The sequence below is a fragment of the Leguminivora glycinivorella genome, chromosome 18, assembly GCF_023078275.1.
Source record: "Leguminivora glycinivorella isolate SPB_JAAS2020 chromosome 18, LegGlyc_1.1, whole genome shotgun sequence".
In the NCBI taxonomy this organism is placed as follows: domain Eukaryota; kingdom Metazoa; phylum Arthropoda; class Insecta; order Lepidoptera; family Tortricidae; genus Leguminivora; species Leguminivora glycinivorella.
The window spans coordinates 10,139,231-10,166,923 of record NC_062988.1 but is presented as its reverse complement, the minus strand read 5'-3'; the positions used below and the strand labels follow the sequence as shown (position 1 = coordinate 10,166,923).

At 37.2% G+C, this 27,693-nt stretch overlaps 1 protein-coding gene across 1 annotated transcript in view; it reads right to left on the bottom strand.

Moving 5' to 3' along the window:
- Nucleotides 1-27,693, bottom strand: part of LOC125236157 (brain tumor protein) — an 834,846-nt gene that overhangs the window by 609,544 nt on the left and 197,609 nt on the right. The window lies entirely within an intron of this gene.

Here is a 27,693-nt window from a genome sequence, read left to right as displayed (position 1 = left end):
CGAAAAGTGAATTTTGTAGAAATGTGCGCGTTTTAGGGTACCGTTGAGAGCCTAAGTGCAAGGGTAACTCGATTTTCGAAATGCATGAAATATAGAATTTACCAGGAAATTGTTTGAAGGGATATTTGTTTAAAGGATGGGTGAACTAGTGGTTATAAAGAGGGAAGAAATGTTTAATTTATTTAGAGAGTAGAAAGAGAATTTAATTTATTTAAAGAGTAGTTATAGGGCAGGTATATAATATGTATATATGTATAGTATATGTAAGTATATTTATGTAAATTTGTAAGTAAGTATACTCGTATTATGTAGTTTTATTTTTGTAAACGTTTGTATGATGTGATATGTATGTAACCATTTAGGTTTATTAAGTAGATATTCAATTTCTCGTCTTGTTATATGTCTTGCACCTATTAGCTCTTATTGATCTCTGTTTGGCCCAAAGGTTAGCTGGTAGAGAATGCCTTTTGGTATTAAGTTCGCCTTTTGTACATTTTTTTTACTGTGCAATAAAGTTTAAATAAATAAATAAATAAAGAGCGGAAGAACGATAGAGAGAGCTACATATTTTTAAATTAAAGGAAAAATTCACACCTCCGGCAGGACTCGAACCTGCGACCTCTGGCCTTGCCGGGGACATGCTGTGCCAGAGTGAGCAGTGTCCTGTGGCTAGTACCCGCAGGTTTGAGTCCTGCCGGTGTGAATTTTTCCATTTTTCTTTTAATTTAAAAATATGTAATATCGCTCGCAGACGTTTCTGCATGATGAAAAACAAAGATAGAGAGAGCTAGCTACGAATTCTACGATACGCTTACGACGTAGGCCTTTTATTTTACCTACATAAAAACAAACCAGCTGTTTTCGTTAAAGCATCACATTACTAAATCTAAATTCAAAAAATAAGGGCATATACGAGCTATAAATCACATATGAACCGTGTTTTAGGATTGTAATTTTGGCTAACGCTCGCCAGCAACGCAATATGATGTAGTGTTTCTAGAAGGTTCGATCGGTTCAATTACGTAGTGTTTGAAGTTTTATGTATGGTATGGTTCATTTTTTGCATGTTTTATGCACAATGTTTGCATTATTAAATAGAGTGTCCACCCGTTATATATGGTAAGTATGTTTAGTGGATATATGTATGTAGAACTCAACATCACAGTGTATTAATGGAAAAAATGGATCTGTTACAAGTGCCCCCACCCCCAGTCGAGATTTGCCCCGCTGTAACTTATTTAAGTTTCGATAAACAAGTAACTTATTGGTTTTACGGCCTACTAGCCTATTCAGGAGTGACCGCACAGAAAGTCATGGGTCGAAACCAGGGAGTTATTAATTAGTGTTTATGTGCATATCACAGATCTTTGTGCCTGAGGTATGGAATTTGATACTTTACTAAATATTTTTGCTGAACATAAGTAGGTATAAAATGCAATACCTACCTACAATCATAAAAAAACTGTAGGTACCCGTGCCGTGTAAATAAGTAAACTAGTTAAAAATTATGTCGTTATAATTATTTAAATCTACTAATATAGTTATACTTATAGTATAGTACCCAGTGTGGTGACGGGTAAGAATTTCACCACCCCCTTTCTTCCCGTGGGTGTCGTAGAAGTCCACTGTGGGATATGGGTTAAATTGTGGCGTAGGCCACGTCTTTGCCTTTGGCTAGTCTGTGGTCAAGAGTAAGCCCATTTATAATAAAAAAAAAAAAAAAAAAAAAAAAAAAGTAGGCGAGAGGCTGGCAACCTGTCACTGCAATGTCAAAATTTCGTTTTCTTTCAACCCCTTTTTGCCAAGAGTTGCACTGAAACTTTTTTTTTTATTTATTTATTATTAATTCACAGTACAGGTCTTAAATCTAAGCAAGTTCCTGCAAAACTGTATATACAGTTTGACTTAGTAGTTCATGTGCTCTGCCTACCCCTTTATGGGATACAGGCGTGATTATATGTATGAATGTATGTGTACAAATATAGTTACTTAAAGTTCATTAAGAAAATTCCAAAAGCGGTATATCTAAATATTGCAATTTAATCTTGTAAATTATTTATGTACTGAAGCCAAAAAACATCTCGTAAGTGAGATCATTAAACCTCCGTTATTAGAACCTAAGTATTTCTAGCTCAAATGCCTCAGTGACCTCAGTGTAAACCTAACAATTTGTAACACTATATCCAGCCTTCTACAGCTGAAACTAAAAACTAGCTCAATAATACCCTGCGGTAATAACAAGGTGCCTTACGTTCGGAAACTTGAATGCCTGACCTTACCTAACCGATAGTAACCAGCCCAGTGACATTTAGAACTAAAAGGATGTAAGTCTCAGTAAATTTAATAATAAAACTACCGTGACATATTAAACATGAAAAATCGGGTAACTCACGCAAAATTGTCGAAGATCGCTCGACATGTTTCGCTCCAACGAGGAGCATTTTCATTGAGCACGCACGATGCCGATGGTATCCTGACGCATAGTGCGGGCCGCAGCTTGCTGCGAGCGGCAGGGGCAGTGCGAAACTACCCTCACTTTCCGCACATTTGTCATTTGTTGGGTTGCACACTAAATTCTCACTATGTCATTCGCTAAGGGCTCATCCACACTTATTAAACATCTAAATAAGTCTCAGTAAGTTTAAAAATAGGTGCAGCCTGGAAAAATAGAGTAGGAATGGAATTTTATCATAGCAACACTTACTGCTCTCAAAAAGCAAAAAAATACTCAATAGTTGCCAAATGCAAAACTGTTTACATAGACGGCGGTGGCGCCCCTATTAATTTCTACTCTAATTGGCCAGGCTGTAAAAGATGTGGCTTTTTTTAAAGACACAAATTTTGCCTCCGTTTTTTTGCATATTTATCATAAAATTCAACACCTGAAAATTCGATGCTTTCTTGCTTGTTTACCCGAAACTAGCGATCACTTCCATACTTAAATTGCCGCGTAGCTGTGATTGTAAAATCACAAATATATGTAGTTTGAGATATTTCTAAGAACGTATATCGATACCTTTGGGTTCAATTGGCGTAAAGGACAAAATGCAGGTTTTCAGGAGAAGCAAAAAACAACTTTTTTTTTAGAAAAATGTTGATATCTTTTTTTTTTTTGACCTATATTTGTGACGTATATAGAAAAATATGTAGATTTTTAGTATCCTTAACCTAGTGTAGCACCTGTAGTGATAAACTAAACGGTTTAGAAGTTAGATGGTTGTAAAGGACATGTCAAAATGCTATGAACGTCCTTTACACCCACGATTTTTTTGAACAATTAGCGTTGATAGAGTCGTAAATGACGGTCTTAGATGATTTTTATACAAATTCGGGGCGTAAATGTAACCGGAATGGTACAAATGGCAACTGTTTTTAGCTTAGTTTACAATTAAAAAACTTGAAAAATGTATCAAAACGTAGTTAATATGCCATAGAATAGTCACAATAGTGTTACAGTGTATATTTATCTAAATATTTACTAAAGACAAAGAACAAGACTATTTTATACCCAGTTTTGCAATAAAGAAACTATCTAGTATTTTGGAAAGTTATTATTTTAGTACTCGCCGCTGTCTCAACTCTCAATAACTTACGCATTCAGTATTTAATTCTAGCAGGGAAACGCTTTCGTAGTTTAAGTACCTAAATATAAAAAACACTAAGGTAATCACGTAAACTTTAATCAGCAACTGTGAACAGTAGACTATATTAATACGACAGTAATTTTAAGTCTGAAGTAGAAAGAAGTTCTAAGAATAACTAAGAGTTAAGTACCAATTTATAAACGCAAGTTAGGACGCGTATACAAACTGTGACCAACTAATAAATAATAGTAACTGTAGTCAAGACTACCTACTATGTTGATTCATATTTTTGATAATTTTAAAACAGAAGATTGTTATTTAGTGTTTAACCTGTTAAATAAGAATAATCTTAATTATGAATTCAATCCTAGAAATATTATAGTCAATGCTTTAACTACCTGTGGGTACATAACCAAGTCACCAAACGCTAACGCTCATTCGCTAGCGAAACGCACCTGTTATTGTCGCACTAAATGTTAGTATAGTCTACTGTTAAAGTTTACTGGCGGCGTAGCTGAATGGCAATCGTCGACGCCAGACGCCGACAAAAATACAGTCTGGTGCAATACGCAAGAGCGATAAAGATATATAGCTACGAAATACTTAGATATTATCGTGAGCGTTTGTGCATACGTTGTGGGTACGTACCCTGATTACCATAGTGTTTTTTTTAATTACCTACATCTCGTCGCAGTATAATAATACTACGAAAGCGTTTCCCTGCTAGAATTAAAGGCTGAATGCATAACCTACTGACTATTCAACAGCGGCAAATACTAAAAAAATAACTTTGAGCTTGTTGCCAAAGTATTAGTAGATCGTTTTTAAGCAAATATTGTTTCTTTATTACAAAACTGGATATAAAATAGTCTTGTTCTTTTTTGTTTCTAAGATAGCTTAGATAAATAATACACTGCATTAAACTAATGTCTATTCTATGCCATATTAAGTACGTTTTGACACATTTTTCCAGTTTTTATTTGTAAACTTAGCACAACATTTGTACCATTTCGGTTACAATTACGCCCCGGTTTTGTATAAAAATCATCTAAGACCGTCATTTACGACCCTATTAAATCATGGGTGTAAAGGACGTTAACAGCTTTTGACGTGTCCTTTACAACCATCTATCTTCTAAATCGTTTAGTTTATCACTACGGTTGTTACACTAGGTTAAAGATACTCGTAATCTACATATTTTTCTTATACACGTCACAAATATAGGTCAAAAAAACAAAAAAGTGGGTTTATGTTTTTCTTGGAAACCTGCATTATATGTCCTTTACGACAATTGAACCCAATGATATCGATTACAGTTGCGGATAAAATATTTTTAGTGCTGGTCGTAAAGGACGAAGAACAAAAAAACTTGTCCTTACTTACTTACTTGTACTTGTGGCATATTTATATATTAAACAAAGTGAACCACACAATACAATACCCAATATATTTACTGTGGGATATAAACCGTGATTACACCATGAATAATTTAAAACTCTTATGCAATATGTTATACATAGGTATGTATATTATATGTAGATAGTATTTTGTAGCGTGTTTTTTTGTAGTGCCGACTAATCGGCCTTTTTTGCCGGATAGTCGGCTTTCCCGACTAGTCGGTACATCCATAGTCTTAATGCAAAATTAAAATAAGGTCCCACTTTCTTGGTAATAATACACATTCACATGCTTATGTAAAAATTAGGCGGTCTGCCGTAATATTACACAGTATACTTATATCTCTTAGGTTATCTATTTGTTTTGAAACTTGTCAGAAGATCCTCAGCCCTAGGAACAAATTGTCACAATTTGCTATTGGATCTTAAATTATACTTGAAGTTGTCAGAGTCATGTCACAAGAAGTCAAGAAGCGAAAAAAAGGAAAAATTCCTTAAGGGCTTGTTGCTATCTCATAGGATATAGTATAAGAGCTAGGACCGAAAAAGGATATATTTACAATTGTATCAAAAGTTTCTTAGTGCACGTTACACTATTCTGATTTAATAAGAGGCTATCCATCATTAAAGATCAACGTAGGAATCGTGCAGTATAGAACTCCTTAGAAGGACGTAAAAATGTATAGGTATCCTTTGTTTATTGGAGGTGTCCATCGATTTGTCTTTATGTAGCTTTTGAGTTTACAGAACTGCTTCTCTATCTAATCTCATAAAACTAGGGAACAAATCAAATTATTTACTATATATAAATTATACATTGAAAAAGATACCATATGCCAAAGAAAAAGCGATCAATCCCACTGACGGCGAAGCCGGGAACGGGGAGTGTAGCGCTCAACACGTCAGCCGCAACAGCTGGAGACCCGAGTTCGATTCCCGATAGTTATTATGTACTCGTAGTTTACTTCTAATAGTCATCTACAAAAGATTGTAGCAAAAACTATGTTAACTATAAATTGTGCTACTTTTCCAGGGCTAGCTCTTCGCCTACGAGTCAAGATCTACTAGGTAATGTAACTAGTTCTAGACGGGATGGACCACATTCCACAAACGAGTCCTGGTAAATGGTCATGTACCTAATAGCTTTTAAACGCAACAATTGGTCGGGAAGAATGTTGGCTGAGGAACATTATTTATGCTGGAAAATCGGTATCTATTTTCTTTTAGTTGTTTAATGGCATGTTGGGATCTGCAAGTTCTATGCATACCTATAAGCTTTTTCTTTTGAGAAGGTACCTCTTTAGATTTACAATCTTCTTCTCTATACAGGGTACGTATCCGAATGGCACAGACGCTCACGAAACGAAACGCTCGTAGATATCTATCTCTACCGCTCTTGCATATTAGCGCGATAGAGTCAGACTGCCTTTCGCGGCGTTTCGTTTTCGTTTCGCATCACAGAAATTCCATTCGGCTACGGCACCTGGTTCGTCATTACAGGTTGAATAGCTAAAGAGTACAATATAAATAATTGGAATGTACAAAGAACTAACGATTCAGATACCTTAATTAACTATTAAGATACTTGGAGACCCAAATGTCCATGCAGGCAAGCATGGTCGCGTTATCACACATGATGTAACGTCAGACCGCCCTTTTCTCACTAAGTGCGATAGGGACGCACCGATGTGATAAAGTTTATCACACTATTGTGCTATGCCCGCAGAGTGGGATTCGAACCAGCACCCTCCGTTTTCAGGGCGGATGCTTAATGCCAGATGATGATATTTTAGAACACAGTAGGTAATCACCTCATAGGTGATGTAAAAGGCAGTATGCGTCACACAGCAAAATAATATCCACTTAACACTTGAATCCCTTAATACGCTCCGAATTTAATGTAGGTAACGCCCTCGCCGTACCTATATAATTTTGCTCCGTTGTGAAACTATTGTTTATTGACTTTATTGATTGAAGTGACATAGAACATCAGTTGGAATACATATTGTGTAAAAAGAAATATAAATTTGAAATATTGATTAGCCAGTAATACAACATACTCCGCCGTAATCAAAATAAAAATTACAAAGTTAAACCTATCCCTTTTACACAACCCTGATGCTTTATACGCGCTAAAGGCTTAGTGAGAACATCAGCCCACATCTCCGAAGTAGGAGTATAAATGACATTAATGGTTTTGTCATTCAATAAATCGCGTATAAAATAAAAACGCGTATCAATATGCTTGGTTCTATTGTGATGGACTGGATTCAGAGCCAACGTTTGGGCAGACTGTGAGTCATTATAAATCGGTATAGTAGTCAACTCACCTGTGACTTCAAACATCAACCGTCTCAAAAACACAGCATCCTTCGCCGCACTCGTCAAACATAAGAATTCAGCTTCACTTGATGAAAGGGCAGTACTGGATTGCTTCTTACTCTGCCACGAAATAGCTCCGCCGGACATTGAGAAGTAAAATCCAGTATATGAACGACGATCTACAGGACAGTTGGCCCAATCTGCATCTGCATAGCCGTGTAGATTTCCACCTCCTTTCCTGTAAGTAATACCCAAATCGATAGTACCTTTCAGATACTGTAACACTCGTTTTGCGGCAGTCCAATGACTTTTATCATATTTCGTATTGAATTGGCTCAAATACGACGTCGCGTAAGCGATATCTGGTCTGGTATTTACTGCCAAAAACATTAACGAGCCAATTAATTGCTGATATGGATAAATAGAAGATTTGTTTACATTACCATCTTCACAGGGCAGCAATTTTTTTATTTCTAATGGCGTAGGCACAGACTTGCAATCCGACATATTGAACTTTCGCAGCAAATCCTTGATGTAAGTTCCTTGAGATATTTTAATCTCATTAGGTTTACTATTTACATTTAAACCTAAATAGTAACTTAACGGGCCTAGCACTTTCAAGCTAAAATATTCCTTTAAGTCAGTTATGACGTTGTCTAAAGTTATATTTTCTTTATAGAAAATGACAATGTCATCGACATGGAATGCGAGTATTATAACCTCGGTACCAAACTTTTTAGTGTAAATGCAGGATTCAGAAGGAGTTTGATTAAAACCTATACGAAGTAAAATTTCGCTTAATTTCTTAAACCAAGCCCTCGACGCTTGTTTAAGGCCGTAAAGCGAACGCTTTAGCAAGCACACTTTACTTTCTTGCCCAGGTTTAGCAAATCCTTCCGGCTGACTCATGTACACCTCCTCCTCCAAATCGCCGTTTAAAAACGCTGTATCCACATCTAAATGATGCATCTTCATACCTTGTTCTGCAGCTAGCGCGAACAGCATTCGCAGAGAAGAATTCCGAACGACTGGAGAGAACGTCTCAGAATAATCAACGCCATATGTTTGATTATAGCCTTTGGCTACGAGCCTAGCTTTATACTTAATTACGTCACCCTCCGCATTTTTCTTCAGCTTATATACCCACTTGCAAGGTATGACCTTCTTATCTGGCCTGTCAACGAGAACCCAAGTATTCTTCTCATGCAAAGATTTATATTCATCTTGCATAGCTTGATGCCACATATAACTATCTTCTGCATTCATAGCCTGTATATAAGATGTAGGCTCATCCATTTGATTATGGGATAAAGATTGCATACATACGCAGTTGGCTTCAGGTTTAGGTATTCTTGGTCTCAAATTATAACGCGTACCTTCTGCAATTTCCGTATCAGATTGTTCTTCAGCTGATGAAGGTGCTGCAACAGGATCAACCTGCTCAGCTCCGGTACTAGTGTTGTACACGGGGTCTGATACATGCGTAATATCGGGTTGAACATGTTTATCAGAGGTGACTGATGAACTATTTGATGAGTTCGCTTCTGAACTTAAGAGAAGAGGTATAAGTGCTGGTTCAGGTGAATCACTACCAGACTTACCTTTCAAATCTCTAAATTGATTTTCGAAGAAAATCACGTCTCTGCTTTTCACTATCCTTCTGGGATATCTAAAGTCCCTAAAATAATAGCATCGTGGATCATCTGAATATCCTACGAAAATGTGTTCGGATGCTTTCATATCCAGTTTCTTCCGATAACATGCGGGGACATGAATAAAAGCTCGACATCCAAATACTCGTAGATGAGACAAATTTGGTTTCTTACCATACCACATCTCGTACGCCGTCTTGCCATCTAGAGCACGGTGAGGCGATCTGTTCTTGAGATACACAGCTGCCTCTGCAGCATCTTGCCAATAGGCCGGAGAAAGAGAGCTTTCAGAGAGCATAGATCTGACTTTCTCCATAATAGAACGATTCGTCCTTTCAGAGATTGAGTTCATTTGGGGGCTATACGGAGCTGTTGTTTGATGATGAATTCCTTGGCCTTGTAAATAGCTTGAAAATTCATTATTAACATACTCCGTCCCGTTGTCACTTTTCAGCGTCTTGATTTTGTTTCCCGTTTGCCGCTCCACAGCAGACTGGAAAATACAAAACATTTTCTTTACTTCAGCTTTTGAAGAAATAAAGTACGCAAAAGTCATACGAGAAAAATCGTCTATAAAAAATAAAATATACTTGTTGCCTTGAAATGAGGTTTCAGGCAGAGGACCACAGACGTCTGAATGAATAAGCTCTAAAGCTGAAGTTGATCTCTTATGCGATACGCTTTTAAAGGGTTTGCGACTTTGCTTACCTTCAATGCAAGGGATGCAGGGTTCTTTGTCTACCGCCGTGTAGTCGACGCCGACAGCGTGACCTTTCTTTAGTTGATCCATTCCGATGCGGCATAGGTGACCTAAACGTCTATGCCAAAGCTTAAAGCTAGAGACATCGGAGTGTGTTTCAAATGCGGATAATTGACGAGGTGGGTTGACTGTACAATCTAAAGAATACAGTCCACCACAAACAGAACCATGTAAAATTACATCACCTTTACAAGAAAAAGCATCAGAATCATAAAAATTACAACCAGTTTTATCAAAAACTACACTAAAACCTTTATCAACAGCCTTCTTTACTGAAATAAGATTAGATTTCAAGTTCGGCACGTGAACTACATCCGTAATCTTCTTTACATCAGTATTGTGACCGCAGCTGGTAATAGAAATATCACCAACGCCTTCGCTGGGTAAATTTTCTCCATTTGCTATTGTCACAGTCCCAGTTGAAGAACCTCTCACGTTTTCCATCCAATCAACTCTTGACGACATATGCGCCGAAGCTCCCGAGTCTATATAGAACTTGCCATCTTCAAAACTGTCATTGACATTCAGCGCGCATAGAGAATTCCTGTGATTAACGGTTTTTCTCTTCTTATCCTTCTTATTTGGACAATCTGGCCGCTTATGTCCTGGTTCCATGCAATTATAGCATACTACGGGCTTCTTTTGTCTTGATTGAGAACGTTTGGTCTGGTTCATTCTGGTTTGAAGAGCAGAATCAGGCTTATCTAAGTTAGGCTTGTTCAGTTCATTCAATAACTTCGTCTTAATCAGGTCTACGGTAATGTCTATATTGGAGTTTTCCAAAGCCATTACTAAAGGTGCATACTGAGGACTTAAACCTCCTAGAAGAATTGCAGCAATTGAAGCATCTTCTATAGTTTTGCCTATATCGGCTAAATCTTGTACAGTTGTCATTACAGCATTTATGTACATCTCTATATTGGAGTCAAAATCATCAAGGCAGTACCTGTATAGCTTCCGTTCAAGACTTATACGTCGTCCTAAGCCTTTGTCTTCGTAAGCGGATGCCAGCGCGTCCCATGCCTCCTTTGCTGTTTTGCATGACCTTACGTGCGTGATGGCCATGCCGTCTACAGTTAGGCATATTTTCGACAATGCTTTTTGGTCATTTCGCAGCTTCTTTTCAGCTGAGGTATCGTTACCTGGTGGGTATCCAGCAATGGTCTCCCAAAGTTCCTCGTGTATGAGATACATACGGATTTTGAATTTCCACGACGAATAACCATCTCTGTTGACTAGTGGTTTAATCGCACCGAGAGAATTACTGCTTGACATAATCACAGCTGTTTCGAACGTCACAACAACAACAAATGTTCGAATTGAAAATTTGTGAACTATTATTTTTCACGGATTTTCATAAATTACACACGCGCACATAGCTAAAACTCGCCTATTCACTTTTAAATGAAGAATTTGCAGTTTTAAACGTGTAAACTCAATTAAATATAAGCATTCGTGCTGATAACGTATATTGTTTATTGACTTTATTGATTGAAGTGACATAGAACATCAGTTGGAATACATATTGTGTAAAAAGAAATATAAATTTGAAATATTGATTAGCCAGTAATACAACAGAAACAATCTATTATTTCAATTGTAGTGCTTTAACTTCCTGCCTGTCAGTATTTTTGTATGCTTCTTGTGATTTCCTAGTTCTTAATATTTGTAATTTTTTAATTTACCAAAAAAAAAATGTTCCAATAAACCTGTAAAGTATAATGCATCGTAATCATACATTTCATAATCGCTTAACCATCTCATAACATGACACTGCGCATAACCGGTCTCGGCGAAAGGGAAAGCAGATAGCGTAGTATCGAAAACGAAAGGGACGATACTATCATATTTAGCGCAAATCACTTGATGCATGGAGTGCAAGTGGTTTTCTTTAATGTTCGTAAACTTTATCTTCAATAGGCTTATATTAAAAAGTGAAAAATTACTTACTGCCGTGGTTCTGGATCGACCTATAAGCTATCAGAGGCATTGTTGGCATGCTGGCGACGTTTTCTCGCGCCGAGGAAGTTGCCAATTTCGGTCACAGGTTACGTCAACCAGATTCTTCGCGAATTCTGCAAAAAAACTTGTGCGCTCTGGGACCACATGGACCTAGTCAACAACGCCGTTATAAAACAAAATTTCTATGTATTTTTCTAAACAAAATTAACACATTCATTTGTTATTTTAGAGTGTTCTGCTTACACCAAACATAGTGTACATTATTCGGTTCTTTATTACCTAAAGCAATATTTTCACAGTCAAACTTATATTGTGCAGTATACAAGGACACATAAATCTCACGAATGCAATGACACTGTTCTACTAAAAGTGTAATAATAATATTGCAGCACCTACTTGCATGTATGGGCACGGTCTTTAATTTAATTTTTCTGTTCTCTGGCCGGAAAGCGTGAAATTTCAGGCCACTGCGCTCAACGAAGTTACCGCTTCGCGGCACCGTCAAACAGAAAAAGAGTGTTCTGTAAGAGGTTTCATATACGGAATGAAACCTTTTACAGCATTTTGATGTTCGCTGACTGGCAGTCCCCGATTTGAATTTACAATAATAGATAAACGTCAACGAACACTTGACGGGGCATTCGAATAGAAGCAACGATTGGGAGTAGTTGTTTGTGATTTAACTCCCTTGAAATAAAAAGATATTGAGATAAAGAGTGTTTTAAATATAATGGATGCCCTTTACCAATAGGCCGTTTCTCTTGCAGTACACACCTTGACCAATAAATAAGAAAGCTTCAAATCACATGTTTTTTGGCCTCGAGCTATGTCGCCGCGAGATATAATCAATCAATCAATCAAAATATTTATTCGTAATAAACTTAAAACTACACAATATGCAAAAAAAAACAGTATTACTTAAACTTATATACCCTATTAATACATTTAGAAGAAGACATGTCATCTATCTCGCGGCGACATACTCTCGCGGTAATCATGTGCTAGGCCTACAGCTCAACAATTACATCTGATCTAAGGCACTGGTCCCACCGCGAGCTAGTAAGCTATGAGCTATCGGCTATAAAAACGAATAAAAGATAATCACTCCCGTGTAAATAAAACAGACGCGCTGGCGAGTTATATAGTTCGTAGCCGAGCTATGAACTACAAATCGCTCACTCTCTCTCTCTCTCTCTCTCTCTCTCTCTCTTTTATTAACACGGGAGCTTTCTCTTTTGTTCGTTTTTATAGACGATAGCTCTCAGGGTCCCCCCACATCTAGCGTCTCGCGAGCGTAGCGTCGGGCCAACTGTATGGGCAAATCGTCGACGCGGCGTCTTTTTCGCTCGCGAGACGCTAGATGTGACGGACCCTTAGTTTACTAGCTTTTGGTGGAACCAGTGCCTTAGACATTTATTTTACTATTAACTATTGTGCCTGGTTCGAGAAACTTGTTGCCTTGCACAACTAAACTGTTGACGCCTGTGGTGTTTCATATACGGTCTTCAAAATTTCAAGAAAAACAAGCACAACACGACCGACGACCGGTCTGACGCAGTCGGTAGTGACCCTGCCTGCTGCGCCGCGGTCCCGGGTTCGAATCCCGGTAAGGGCATTTATTTGTGTGATGAGCACAGATATTTGTTCCTGAGTCATGGATGTTTTCTATGTATATAAGTATTTATATATTATATATATCGTTGTCTGAGTACCCACAACCCACAACACAAGCCTTCTTGAGCTTACCGTGGGACTCAGTCAATCTGTGTAAGAATGTCCTATAATATTTATTTATTTATTTATTTATTTATACTGTAGCTTAGTTTGAGGCTGAGTTGATCTGTGTAAGGTGTCCCCCCAATAAGTATTTATTTAATTTATTTATGCCTGAAGTTCTATGACTCAATAAACTGATCAGAATCCTTATTTGGTGTTTTAATTACGCAGACTTTCTCAACGAGGCTCTTAATTTTCGAACATTGAACAAAGGGAAATCAGCGGAATTTAAGTCAGAGAAGAATAACGCTTTAGATTGGATTCTAGACTCATTATTTAGTGTTCTGGCCATTCTGGAAACAATTAGATCGTTTTTAAACCTAAATTACAATTCCCTGAACCCTTAAAAGCAATCGCAATCCTTTATTTGAATTAGGAAATAAATTTGATTTCTTTAATTACTTAATCAAATCAACTGGAAAACCTAACAGGCTATTATTCAATTTTCTAAGATTACTACCTTACTACCAAGACTACAGACCAAGAAGATCAGGTCAAAGCAGTGCATAAGGTTTGAGAATGTGCCAGAAATACATCTAACAGACAAAAAATGGAGGCGTGTTGTGTAAAACGTCATCACCATCCGTAATGTTAACGGTTAACGCTTAACAATAAATTAGTACTGTCTATGTAATTCCTAAATTTAAGCGTTTTCTGAATAAATTTCTTCTATTCTATTCTATTCTATTCTAATGTCATCACTCTTCTATTCTAATGTCATCACTCTTCTCTTGATAAATTTAAATGTCTAAATGCGTCGATATTATTGAATGAAATACACGAAATCGAACAGTCAAAATTTAAAATTCCTCTGTCTCTGAGATTCTATTACTATTATCCACTACTGTACCCTAAGATACTATCCCACTGGCAAGTACAAAATATGATATGGGATTTAATATTTATGTCATCAATTGACTTTCAGTAAACCGATTATAACTATACCACCAAAAACCACACACTCAAATATATTTGGCAAGCGCTCTTCGCCGGCAATTCTCCGATTTTGCGGCAATATATCTTTAATTCGAAACACATTTATCTTCCAATACAATTTCTCTCTTCTGTAAACAGTTCCACACCAGAAACGATGTTCCTATTGTCTCTTAGCGCAGACTAAATGAATGCTCAAATAAACCAGTATAAAAAGGTATACGCAGTCAGATTTTTCTTGTAATTCAGTCGGCAAAACGGCAGACATTGCACGACCACCATCAGCGGTAGCAACAACCATAGGTTGGACCGAGACAAAGCGATGAGACCTTTCTTGTCCACCTATGATTGATGCCGTGCCGTGTCGTGAATTAGAGACTTATCTGTCACATTAGGCCTACTGTCAAAACAGCCGTACCGCGCAGCTATTGGTAGACTCTTTCGATTGTACATCGAAGTTTTGACAAAATTCCCAAATAGCCAACATATTACGCGTTTGTTACGCCCCGGTGTCCAGAAAACGCAACAACAGTCGCATAGAAGAGTGATAGCAAGACAGAAAGCATTTTTTAATAATGGCGCAATCGATTGTTGCCTTGACCAGGCAATCATTGCCGCTTGATGGACATGACATTACAGGTAAGCGTTTGTGCATTTGGCTACGTATATTTATATACGAATAGCAATTAATTATGTGGTCGCAGTAGCGGCTGGTTTAAAAAATCCTGCCAGTTGTTTAAATCCCCAAAGCTCGACCAGCTAGGGAATACAGCATCTACTAAAGAACTAGAACTCGTAAATTGCAACCGTATTTTACTATTTCCAGACAACCAGAAAACGTTATGCTTAACGGAGAATGTAGTTACATTTGGAAAAACATTTTAATGTTTTTTTTAACATAGATTTAATGTTTTTTTAACAATGCATATCTAACTAACGTAACCTTGAAAGCAGGCAAATAGATGAAAAATCAAAGGCCATGGAAATTTGATTTAAAAACCTGAAATTTATTGAGATATGTCCTACTTGGCACGCCGTTCAAAATACCATGTAAAATGTTCGAGTCAGTAGGCCGACCCTAAAATGGGCAAGTCAGGGCCTCTTGCACCACCCGTTTAACTCAAGGGTATATATCAACTGTCAAATTCCATGGTGCAAGTGACCCTATCTAAATAATACTAGCATGAGGACATCCGGTTCGAGCGCCATCTCAGCGGTCTCGTGTCGTGAACAATTTCTTTTTCTTTTGCTCATTAATGTTGTTTAAAGTGTAATAATTATATCGATAGCTTATTATGCAATAAAGTAATGTTGTAGTGAGAAGCTGATGAAGAATTAATCTCGAAACGCGTTTAGCCTCTTTTTTGTCGTCAACGGCCGGTAGTCCACGTGTTATTGTAAATCTAGCTATCAATTTACAAGTGCTAATTCACCGTACACTGTCGTACTTACCGTACCAAAATCAATAATTAATATTAGCTCATATCACCTGACACTGGCGAAGTAGTCCTATTTTAATAATGGACTGAAGCCATTTAATTAAAACCGGCCAAGAGCGTGTCGGACCACGCTCAGTGTAGGGTTCCGTAGTTTTCCGTATTTTTCTCAAAAATTACAGTTAAATCAACCTATCTCAAAAACTATAAGAGATACTTTGATCAAACCAAAAATCGTTGAAAGAGTTAATTAGCATGCATCACCTCTATTTTTTTTAGAATTTTATACCCCGTAGTTATAAAAATAGAGGGGGGGGGACATACTTTTTACGACTTTGAGAGCTGATATCTCAAAAACCGTTCACTTTAAGAAAAATGTTTTTTAGAAAACTTTATATCATTTTAAAAGACCTTTCCATTGATACCCCACACGGGTATGTACATCGAAAAAAAAATTTTCATCCCTCAGTTACATGTATGGGGGCCCCACCCCAATTCTTTTTTTTTACTATTTAGTGTCATAATTTTGTAGCGGTTCATACAACACATATTCCCATCAAATTTCATCACTGTAGTACTTATAGTTTCCGAGTAAATCGGCTGTGACAGACGGACAGACGGACAGACGGACAGACGGACAGACGGACATGACGAAACTATAAGGGTTCCGTTTTTGCCATTTTGGCTACGGAACCCTAAAAAAACTAGCAAGAGCATATTTTGGAGTTTTCACGAAAACCATTTAACAACAAAACAAGTTGGTTATTTTAAGTCTTGGAAACATATTACCTCTACATTCAATATAACACGTCTAAGCTCAAAAAAGGAGATTATAATCACACTGTGGAATAGACACCACAAAAAGGCGAGGGAAAAACGGGAAAATTATCCGAGTTAACACTCCGTGAAATCTCTCCATTTATCTACCAACTATTTTGGGATGTGCCCTAACGAGATATCGTTTAACATTATAGTGTGTAACATATTTTTTCACAATGGGGTGGATTGAGAAATGTCTTTCTATTTAACGTGAAGGGTTCCGGCGTTTTAGAGTAACGGGGCCATTTTTCAGTGTCTAGATTAGCTGTTAATAGGGAAAGACAAACGTATAAATATATCGCGCATCTTGAGTAAGCTTTTCTATCCGCAGCCTTAACTGCTTTTAGATTTTCACGTAGCAGTCGGTATTAGTATTCATCCCATTTTTCTAGGGATTGAATTGCAATTTATTATCAGGAGGGCGATTTTTGAATCTCGCATACGGGATTTTGTCACTAAAATATCGGTTGAAAACGGTGACTTGCTTATTATTTTGAGTGACAATTTTCTGAATTCGAACGCGTGAGACTCAAAAATCGGCCCGCAGATCTCTTCCATTGTGATACGTTAATAAAAGTTTTGTAAATATTTTGTGTGAGTACAAGTAAGAAAAGTGTATTTGAGTAAGAAAATAAATACAATAATATTAAGTACCTTTCTGTACTGCTGTGAATGAACACGGTGCATATTATACTCAGTAACATTTAATTTATTTGAAAATAAAATAGGGCTTCTACGCTCTTCAATTCAAATTGCTAGTTTAATACTTGCCGGTATCATGATAATAAGACATGATCCATAGACAAAACTAGAGTCTGGCCTCGCAAATACAGTACATTTTTATGTTACTAACTTAAAATGGATTACGATTTGAGAGCCGATAAATTGCGAGAAAGGTTACCAGCTTTATTGCCTGTTTCAATACTAATCGATTTATTTTTTACAGACTAACGAAAAATCCCAACGATTCCACGAAATACCAATCTACACCAAACAATCCCATTTACGACTAACGAGAAAAATGGAATTACAAGAGTAACCGGAATATCGTACGAATCCATAAATGCAAATCGGTTAAATGGGCACATAGACTGATAGTGGGTTCGCAGAAACTTCACTTGTTTGATCTCATACTCATTTATTTGTAATACTGTTACATATTACACGTCAAAATTTATTTACATGATTATTACATGCTGTATCAAAATTAATATATTAGTAGTAATTGGTAATAGTTATAGTTTAAAATATCAAAATATGTCAATACACTATTAAATTAAATCAAGGAATCAAGGGGGTTAGTTTTACATTAGGCTGGGTCGATTTTGAAAAAAAAATTTTTTTGATGCTGGGTATGTTTAAAAAGTTGCGTTTTGGTCTATTTAGCATAAGAAAAATAATTAAAAAAAAATCTGATATAACTTTTAGCTCTCTACCATAGCTTGAATATTCAAAAAAAAAAGAATTTTCCGACGTTTTTAATTTTATTTTTAAAATGTGTTATAAAGCGTTTCGTAAGATTTTTTAAGTTTATTCATTAATTGCGAGTATCAGAACGTACATTACAGATACTTTTTTTTACATCATAGACAATGGTAAGCGTACTTGCGTCAAAACTGTCAACTCAATTTACGCGTTTGCCGCCAATTTGTTCATAAAAACTTCAAGTAAGAGTTCTCATAATTACTTAGTTTTATTTGGTGGTTTTTATGTAAAAAACTATTTAATCGAGTGGAAAAAGTGCTACAAGACGTAGGACTTATATCTCACGATGACAAAAACTTAGTAGTGGATAAAAGCAAGCTACAACGGGCTCGACATAACGAAAAACTTAACTTGCAGGAGAATGTATCTTATAATCAATTGGAAGCGATTTATTTTGACGGCAGAAAGGACAAAACCTTGCTTATAGAAAATTCAGACGGTCGTTCTTATCGTAGACTTACTGTGGAAGAGCATATATCGCTTATAAGTGAATCTGGCTCCGTATATTTAGGACACACGACACCACGAACAGGAACTGGTAAAGAAATTTGCAATTCAATCGTTGAATACTGTCAAAGCCACAAAATCGACTTAAATGATTTAAAATGTATAGGTTGTGATGGGACTGCCACTAACACTGGTTATAAATCAGGAGTTATTAGATTAACTGAGTTGAAGTTGCAAAAACCATTACAGTGACTTATATGCCAACTCCATGCGAATGAGTTGCCTTTACGACACTTATTTTGTCAACTGGATGGAGGCACAAGTGGACCTAGAGAATACTCGGGGCCCATAGGAAAAGCTCTCGAAACCTGTGATAAATTGCGTGTAAAAAAGTACGCAGCGATTACTAGCGGTATTCGTAATATAGACCAAAGTGTAATAAAATCTTTAAGTACGGACCAAAAGTATTTGTACGAAATGTGTTGTGCTGTGTCAACAGGCACTTGTAGTGCAGAACTCGCAAATAGACAACCTGGAAAGATGGCTCATTCTCGTTGGCTTACCACAGCAAATCGAATATTACGATACTATATTGGATGTCAGAAACCGTCGAATAAATTGAAAACTCTAACAGAGTATATTGTTAAAGTGTACGCTCCGGTCTGGTTCGAAATAAAGCAAAAATCCTCCTGTATTTTTGGTGCCCACCATGTATTTAATTTAATACGTTTAACTAGATCCTTCGATAACAAAGTCAGATCTATAATTGATCCTGTGATACAAAGGAATGCTTTTTTCGACCTCCGTGAAGTTGACCGCCCCATATCGAGTGCCCGCAAATTACATATCTATATCGTTAGTTCATCGTTAGTTCACGTTAGTTCAGTATGTGAAATCGTTAGGATCCGATAACAACATCACTTTTTTTAAAAAACAAAATGGAGGGGGCCAACTTCACGCTACCGCCCCAAAACTGATTTTACGGTTTTTGTCAATTGGAATCGAAAGATAATCGTTAATAGACGTTAGTTCAGTATATAAAATCGTTAGGATCCGATTAGAAGTATTTTTTTTTTTTAAATGAAGTGGGGCGGCCAACTTCACGCTACCGCCCCAAACTCGATTTTACGATTTCTGTCAATTGAATTCGAAAGATAATCGTTAGTAGACGTTAGTTCAGTATATAAAATCGTTAGGATCCGATAAGAAGTATTTTTTTTTTTTTAATGAAGTGGGGCGGCCAACTTCACGCTACCGCCCCAAACTCGATTTTACGATTTCTGTCAATTGAATTCGAAAGATAATCGTTAGTAGACGTTAGTTCAGTATATAAAATCGTTAGGATCCGATTAGAAGTATTTTTTTTTTTTATGAAGTGGGGCGGCCAACTTCAGGCTACACCGCCCCAAACTCGATTTTACTATTTCTGTCAATTAGAATCGAAAGATGATCGTTAGTAGACGTTAGTTCAGTATATAAAATCGTTAGGATCCGATTAGAAGTATTTTTTTTTTATGAAGTGGGGCGGCCAACTTCAGGCTACACCGCCCCAAACTCGATTTTATTATTTCTGTCAATTAGAATCGAAAGATGATCGTTAGTTGACGTTAGTTCAGTATATAAAATCGTTAGGATCCTAAGTGCAACACCACTACGCATTATTCATTTTAATATTATTCATTTTAAACCCAAAACATAGGTTGCAGCAGTAAACTGTTTTTATGGCTTCTATCGTGCAAAATCGATATGGATTCGTTAGTTCATCGTTAGTTCACGACGTTTAGTATGTGAAATCATTACGATACAATAAAAACATAAATTTTTCACTCATAGAAGATTCGCCATAAAAAAATAAAACTTAAAAATTTTAAAAACTCAACTTATGGTCCTATGCCGAAGGCCGAAAAATTACTTAGGATCGGATCCTTACGATGCCACTTTGTGAATACGTTCAAAAGACGTTGCTCAATCAAGATACACAGGTCACTTGCGAGCACTCGTAGAAGATTCGCCATAAAAGCATAAAACTTGAAAATTTTGAAAACTCAAGTTATGGTCCTATGTCGAAGGCCGAAAAAAATACTTGGGATCGGATCCTTACGATGCACTTTGTGAGTACGTTCAAAAGACATTGCTCAATCATACATAGGTCATTGGCGGGCACTCGTAGAAGATTCACCATAAAAAAATAAAACTTAAAAAATTTAAGAACTCAACTTATGGTCCTATGTCGAAGGCCGAAAAAAATACTTGGGATCGGATCCTTACGATCTCACTTTGTGAATACCTTCAGAAGACGTTGCTGAATCAAGATACATAGGTCATTTGCGGGCTCTCGCAGAAGATTCACCATAAAATAATAAAACTTGAAATTTTTAAAACTCAACTTATGGTCCTATGTCGAAGGCCGAAAAAAATACTTGGGATCGGATCCTTACGCTGCCACTTTGTGATTACCTTCAGAAGATATTGCTTAATCATAATACCTAGGTTATTTGCGGGCACTCGTAGTAGATTCGCCATAAAAATATACAACTTGAAAATTTTAAAAACTCAACTTATGGTCCTATGTCGAAGGCCGAAAAAAATACTTGGGATCGGATCCTTACGATACCACTTTGTGAATACCTTCAGAAGACGTTGCTGAATCAAGATACATAGGTCATTTGCGGGCACTCGCAGAAGATTCACCATAAAATAATAAAACATGAAATTTTTAAAAACTCAACTTATGGTCCTATGTCGAAGGCCGAAAAAAATACTTGGGATCGGATCCTTACGATGCCACTTTGTGAATACCTTCAGAAGACGTTGTTCAATCAAGATACTCAGGTCATTTGCGGGCACTCGTAGTAGATTCGCCATAAAAAAATACAACTTGAAAATTTTAAAAACTCAACTTATGGTCCTATGTCGAAGGCCGAAAAAAATACTTGGGATCGGATCCTTACGATGCCACTTTGTGAATACCTTCAGAAGACGTTGCTCAATCATAATACACATGTCGTTTGCGGGCACTCGCTGAAGATTCGCCATAAAAAATAAAACTTGAAAAATTGAAAAACTCAACTTATGGTCCTATGTCGAAGGCCGAAAAAAATACTTGGGATCGGATCCTTACGATCTCACTTTGTGAATACCTTCAGAAGACGTTGCTGAATCAAGATACATAGGTCATTTGCGGGCTCTCGCAGAAGATTCACCATAAAATAATAAAACTTGAAATTTTTAAAACTCAACTTATGGTCCTATGTCGAAGGCCGAAAAAAATACTTGGGATCGGATCCTTACGCTGCCACTTTGTGATTACCTTCAGAAGATATTGCTTAATCATAATACCTAGGTTATTTGCGGGCACTCGTAGTAGATTCGCCATAAAAATATACAACTTGAAAATTTTAAAAACTCAACTTATGGTCCTATGTCGAAGGCCGAAAAAAATACTTGGGATCGGATCCTTACGATACCACTTTGTGAATACCTTCAGAAGACGTTGCTGAATCAAGATACATAGGTCATTTGCGGGCACTCGCAGAAGATTCACCATAAAATAATAAAACATGAAATTTTTAAAAACTCAACTTATGGTCCTATGTCGAAGGCCGAAAAAAATACTTGGGATCGGATCCTTACGATGCCACTTTGTGAATACCTTCAGAAGACGTTGTTCAATCAAGATACTCAGGTCATTTGCGGGCACTCGTAGTAGATTCGCCATAAAAAAATACAACTTGAAAATTTTAAAAACTCAACTTATGGTCCTATGTCGAAGGCCGAAAAAAATACTTGGGATCGGATCCTTACGATGCCACTTTGTGAATACCTTCAGAAGACGTTGCTTAATCATAATACACATGTCGTTTGCGGGCACTCGCTGAAGATTCGCCATAAAAAAATAAAACTTAAAAAATTGAAAAACTCAACTTATGGTCCTATGTCGAAGGCCGAAAAAATACTTGGGATCGGATCCTTACGATGCCACTTTGTGAATACCTTCAGAAGACGTTGCTCAATCAAGATACACAGGTCATTTGCGGGCACTCGTAGTAGATTCGCCATAAAAAAATACAACTTGAAAATTTTAAAAACTCAACTTATGGTCCTATGTCGAAGGCCGAAAAAAATACTAGGGATCGGATCCTTACGATCCCACTTTGTGAATACCTTCAGAAGACGTTGCTGAATCAAGATACATAGGTCATTTGCGGGCACTCGCAGAAGATTCACCATAAAATAATAAAACTTGAAATTTTTAAAAACTTAACTTATGGTCCTATGTCGAAGGCCGAAACAAAATACTTGGGATCGGATCCTTACGATGCCACTTTGTGAATACCTTCAGAAGACGTTGTTCAATCAAGATACTCAGGTCATTTGCGGGCACTCGTAGTAGATTCGCCATAAAAAAATACAACTTGAAAATTTTAAAAACTCAAATTATGGTCCTATGTCGAAGGCCGAAAAAAATACTTGGGATCGGATCCTTACGATCCCACTTTGTGAATACCTTCAGAAGACGTTGCTCAATCAAGATACTCAGGTCATTTGCGGGCACTCGCAGAAGATTCACCATAAAATAATAAAACTTGAAATTTTTAAAAACTCAACTTATGGTCCTATGTCGAAGGCCGAAAAAAATACTTGGGATCGGATCCTTACGATCCCACTTTGTGAATACCTTCAGAAGACGTTGCTCAATCAAGATACTCAGGTCATTTGCGGGCACTCGCAGAAGATTCACCATAAAATAATTAAACTTGAAATTTTTAAAAACTCAACTTATGGTCCTATGTCGAAGGCCGTTAAAAATACTTGGGATCGGATCCTTACGATGCCACTTTGTGAATACCTTCAGAAGACGTTGCTCAATCAAGATACTCAGGTCATTTGCGGGCACTCGTAGTAGATTCGCCATAAAAATATACAACTTGAAAATTTTAAAAACTCAACTTATGGTCCTATGTCGAAGGCCGAAAAAAATACTTGGGATCGGATCCTTACGATACCACTTTGTGAATACCTTCAGAAGACGTTGCTGAATCAAGATACATAGGTCATTTGCGGGCACTCGCAGAAGATTCACCATAAAATAATAAAACATGAAATTTTTAAAAACTCAACTTATGGTCCTATGTCGAAGGCCGAAAAAAATACTTGGGATCGGATCCTTACGATGCCACTTTGTGAATACCTTCAGAAGACGTTGTTCAATCAAGATACTCAGGTCATTTGCGGGCACTCGTAGTAGATTCGCCATAAAAAAATACAACTTGAAAATTTTAAAAACTCAACTTATGGTCCTATGTCGAAGGCCGAAAAAAATACTTGGGATCGGATCCTTACGATGCCACTTTGTGAATACCTTCAGAAGACGTTGCTTAATCATAATACACATGTCGTTTGCGGGCACTCGCTGAAGATTCGCCATAAAAAAATAAAACTTAAAAAATTGAAAAACTCAACTTATGGTCCTATGTCGAAGGCCGAAAAAAATACTTGGGATCGGATCCTTACGATGCCACTTTGTGAATACCTTCAGAAGACGTTGCTCAATCAAGATACACAGGTCATTTGCGGGCACTCGTAGTAGATTCGCCATAAAAAAATACAACTTGAAAATTTTAAAAACTCAACTTATGGTCCTATGTCGAAGGCCGAAAAAAATACTAGGGATCGGATCCTTACGATCCCACTTTGTGAATACCTTCAGAAGACGTTGCTGAATCAAGATACATAGGTCATTTGCGGGCACTCGCAGAAGATTCACCATAAAATAATAAAACTTGAAATTTTTAAAAACTTAACTTATGGTCCTATGTCGAAGGCCGAAACAAAATACTTGGGATCGGATCCTTACGATGCCACTTTGTGAATACCTTCAGAAGACGTTGTTCAATCAAGATACTCAGGTCATTTGCGGGCACTCGTAGTAGATTCGCCATAAAAAAATACAACTTGAAAATTTTAAAAACTCAAATTATGGTCCTATGTCGAAGGCCGAAAAAATACTTGGGATCGGATCCTTACGATCCCACTTTGTGAATACCTTCAGAAGACGTTGCTCAATCAAGATACTCAGGTCATTTGCGGGCACTCGCAGAAGATTCACCATAAAATAATAAAACTTGAAATTTTTAAAAACTCAACTTATGGTCCTATGTCGAAGGCCGAAAAAAATACTTGGGATCGGATCCTTACGATCCCACTTTGTGAATACCTTCAGAAGACGTTGCTCAATCAAGATACTCAGGTCATTTGCGGGCACTCGCAGAAGATTCACCATAAAATAATTAAACTTGAAATTTTTAAAACTCAACTTATGGTCCTATGTCGAAGGCCGTTAAAAATACTTGGGATCGGATCCTTACGATGCCACTTTGTGAATACCTTCAGAAGACGTTGCTCAATCAAGATACTCAGGTCATTTGCGGGCACTCGTAGTAGATTCGCCATAAAATAATAAAACTTGAAATTTTAAAAACTCAACTTATGGTCCTATGTCGAAGGCCGAAAAAAATACTTGGGATCGGATCCTTACGATCCCACTTTGTGAATACCTTCAGAAGACGTTGCTGAATCAAGATACATAGGTCATTTGCGGGCACTCGCAGAAGATTCACCATAAAATAATAAAACTTGAAATTTTTAAAAACTAAACTTATGGTCCTATGTCGAAGGCCGAAAAAAATACTTGGGATCGGATCCTTACGATGCCACTTTGCGAATACCTTCAAAAGACGTTGCTCAATCAAGATACTCAGGTCATTTGCGGGCACTCGTAGTAGATTCGCCATAAAAAAATACAACTTGAAAATTTAAAAAACTCAACTTATGGTCCTATGTCGAAGGCCGAAAAAAATACTTGGGATCGGATCCTTACGATCTCACTTTGTGAATACCTTCAGAAGACGTTGCTGAATCAAGATACATAGGTTATTTGCGGGCACTCGCAGAAGATTCACCATAAAATAATAAAATTTGAAATTTTTAAAAACTCAACTTATGGTCCTATGTCGAAGGCCGAAAAAAATACTTGGGATCGGATCCTTACGATGCCACTTTGTGAATACCTTCAGAAGACGTTGCTGAATCAAGATACTCAGGTCATTTGCGGGCACTCGTAGTAGATTCGCCATAAAATAATAAAACTTGAAAATTTTAAAAACTCAACTTATGGTCCTATGTCGAAGGCCGAAAAAAATACTTGGGATCGGATCCTTACGATCCCACTTTGTGAATACCTTCAGAAGACGTTGCTGAATCATAGATACATAGGTCATTTGCGGGCACTCGTAGAAGATTCACCATAAAATAATAAAACTTTAAATTTTAAAAACTCAACTTATGGTCCTATGTCGAAGGCCGAAAAAAATACTTGGGATCGGATCCTTACGATCCCACTTTGTGAATACCTTCAGAAGACGTTGCTGAATCAAGATACTCAGGTCATTTGCGGGCACTCGCAGAAGATTCACCATAAAATAATAAAACTTGAAATTTTTAAAAACTCAACTTATGGTCCTATGTCGAAGGCCGAAAAAAATACTTGGGATCGGATCCTTACGATGCCACTTTGTGAATACCTTCAGAAGACGTTGCTCAATCAAGATACTCAGGTCATTTGCGGGCACTCGTAGTAGATTCGCCATAAAAAATACAACTTGAAAATTTTAAAAACTCAACTTATGGTCCTATGTCGAAGGCCGAAAAAATACTTGGGATCGGATCCTTACGATCCACTTTGTGAATACCTTCAAAAGACGTTGCTCAATCAAGATACTCAGGTCATTTGCGGGCACTCGTAGTAGATTCGCCATAAAAAAATAAAACTTAAAAAATTTAAGAACTCAACTTATGGTCCTATGTCGAAGGCCGAAAAAATACTTGGGATCGGATCCTTACGATGCCACTTTGTGAATACCTTCAGAAGACGTTGCTCAATCAAGATACTCAGGTCATTTGCGGGCACTCGTAGTAGATTCGCCATAAAAAATACAACTTGAAAATTTTAAAAACTCAACTTATGGTCCTATGTCGAAGGCCGAAAAAAATACTTGGGATCGGATCCTTACGATCCACTTTGTGAATACCTTCAGAAGACGTTGCTGAATCAAGATACATAGGTCATTTGCGGGCACTCGCAGAAGATTCACCATAAAATAATAAAACTTGAAATTTTTAAAACTCAACTTATGGTCCTATGTCGAAGGCAGAAAAAAATACTTGGGATCGGATCCTTACGATGCCACTTTGCGAATACCTTCAGAAGACGTTGCTCAATCAAGATACTCAGGTCATTTGCGGGCACTCGTAGTAGATTCGCCATAAAAAAATACAACTTGAAAATTTTAAAAACTCAACTTATGGTCCTATGTCGAAGGCCGAAAAAAATACTTGGGATCGGATCCTTACGATCCCACTTTGTGAATACCTTCAGAAGACGTTGCTGAATCAAGATACATAGGTCATTTGCGGGCACTCGCAGAAGATTCACCATAAAATAATAAAACTTGAAATTTTTAAAACTCAACTTATGGTCCTATGTCGAAGGCAGAAAAAAATACTTGGGATCGGATCCTTACGATCCCACTTTGTGAATACCTTCAGAAGACGTTGCTCAATCAAGATACTCAGGTCATTTGCGGGCACTCGTAGAAGATTCGCCATAAAATAATAAAACTTGAAATTTTTAAAAACTCAACTTATGGTCCTATGTCGAAGGCCGAAAAAAATACTTGGGATCGGATCCTTACGATGCCACTTTGTGAATACCTTCAGAAGACGTTGCTCAATCAAGATACTCAGGTCATTTGCGGGCACTCGTAGTAGATTCGCCATAAAAATATACAACTTGAAAATTTTAAAAACTCAACTTATGGTCCTATGTCGAAGGCCGAAAAAAATACTTGGGATCGGATCCTTACGATACCACTTTGTGAATACCTTCAGAAGACGTTGCTGAATCAAGATACATAGGTCATTTGCGGGCACTCGCAGAAGATTCACCATAAAATAATAAAACATGAAATTTTTAAAAACTCAACTTATGGTCCTATGTCGAAGGCCGAAAAAAATACTTGGGATCGGATCCTTACGATGCCACTTTGTGAATACCTTCAG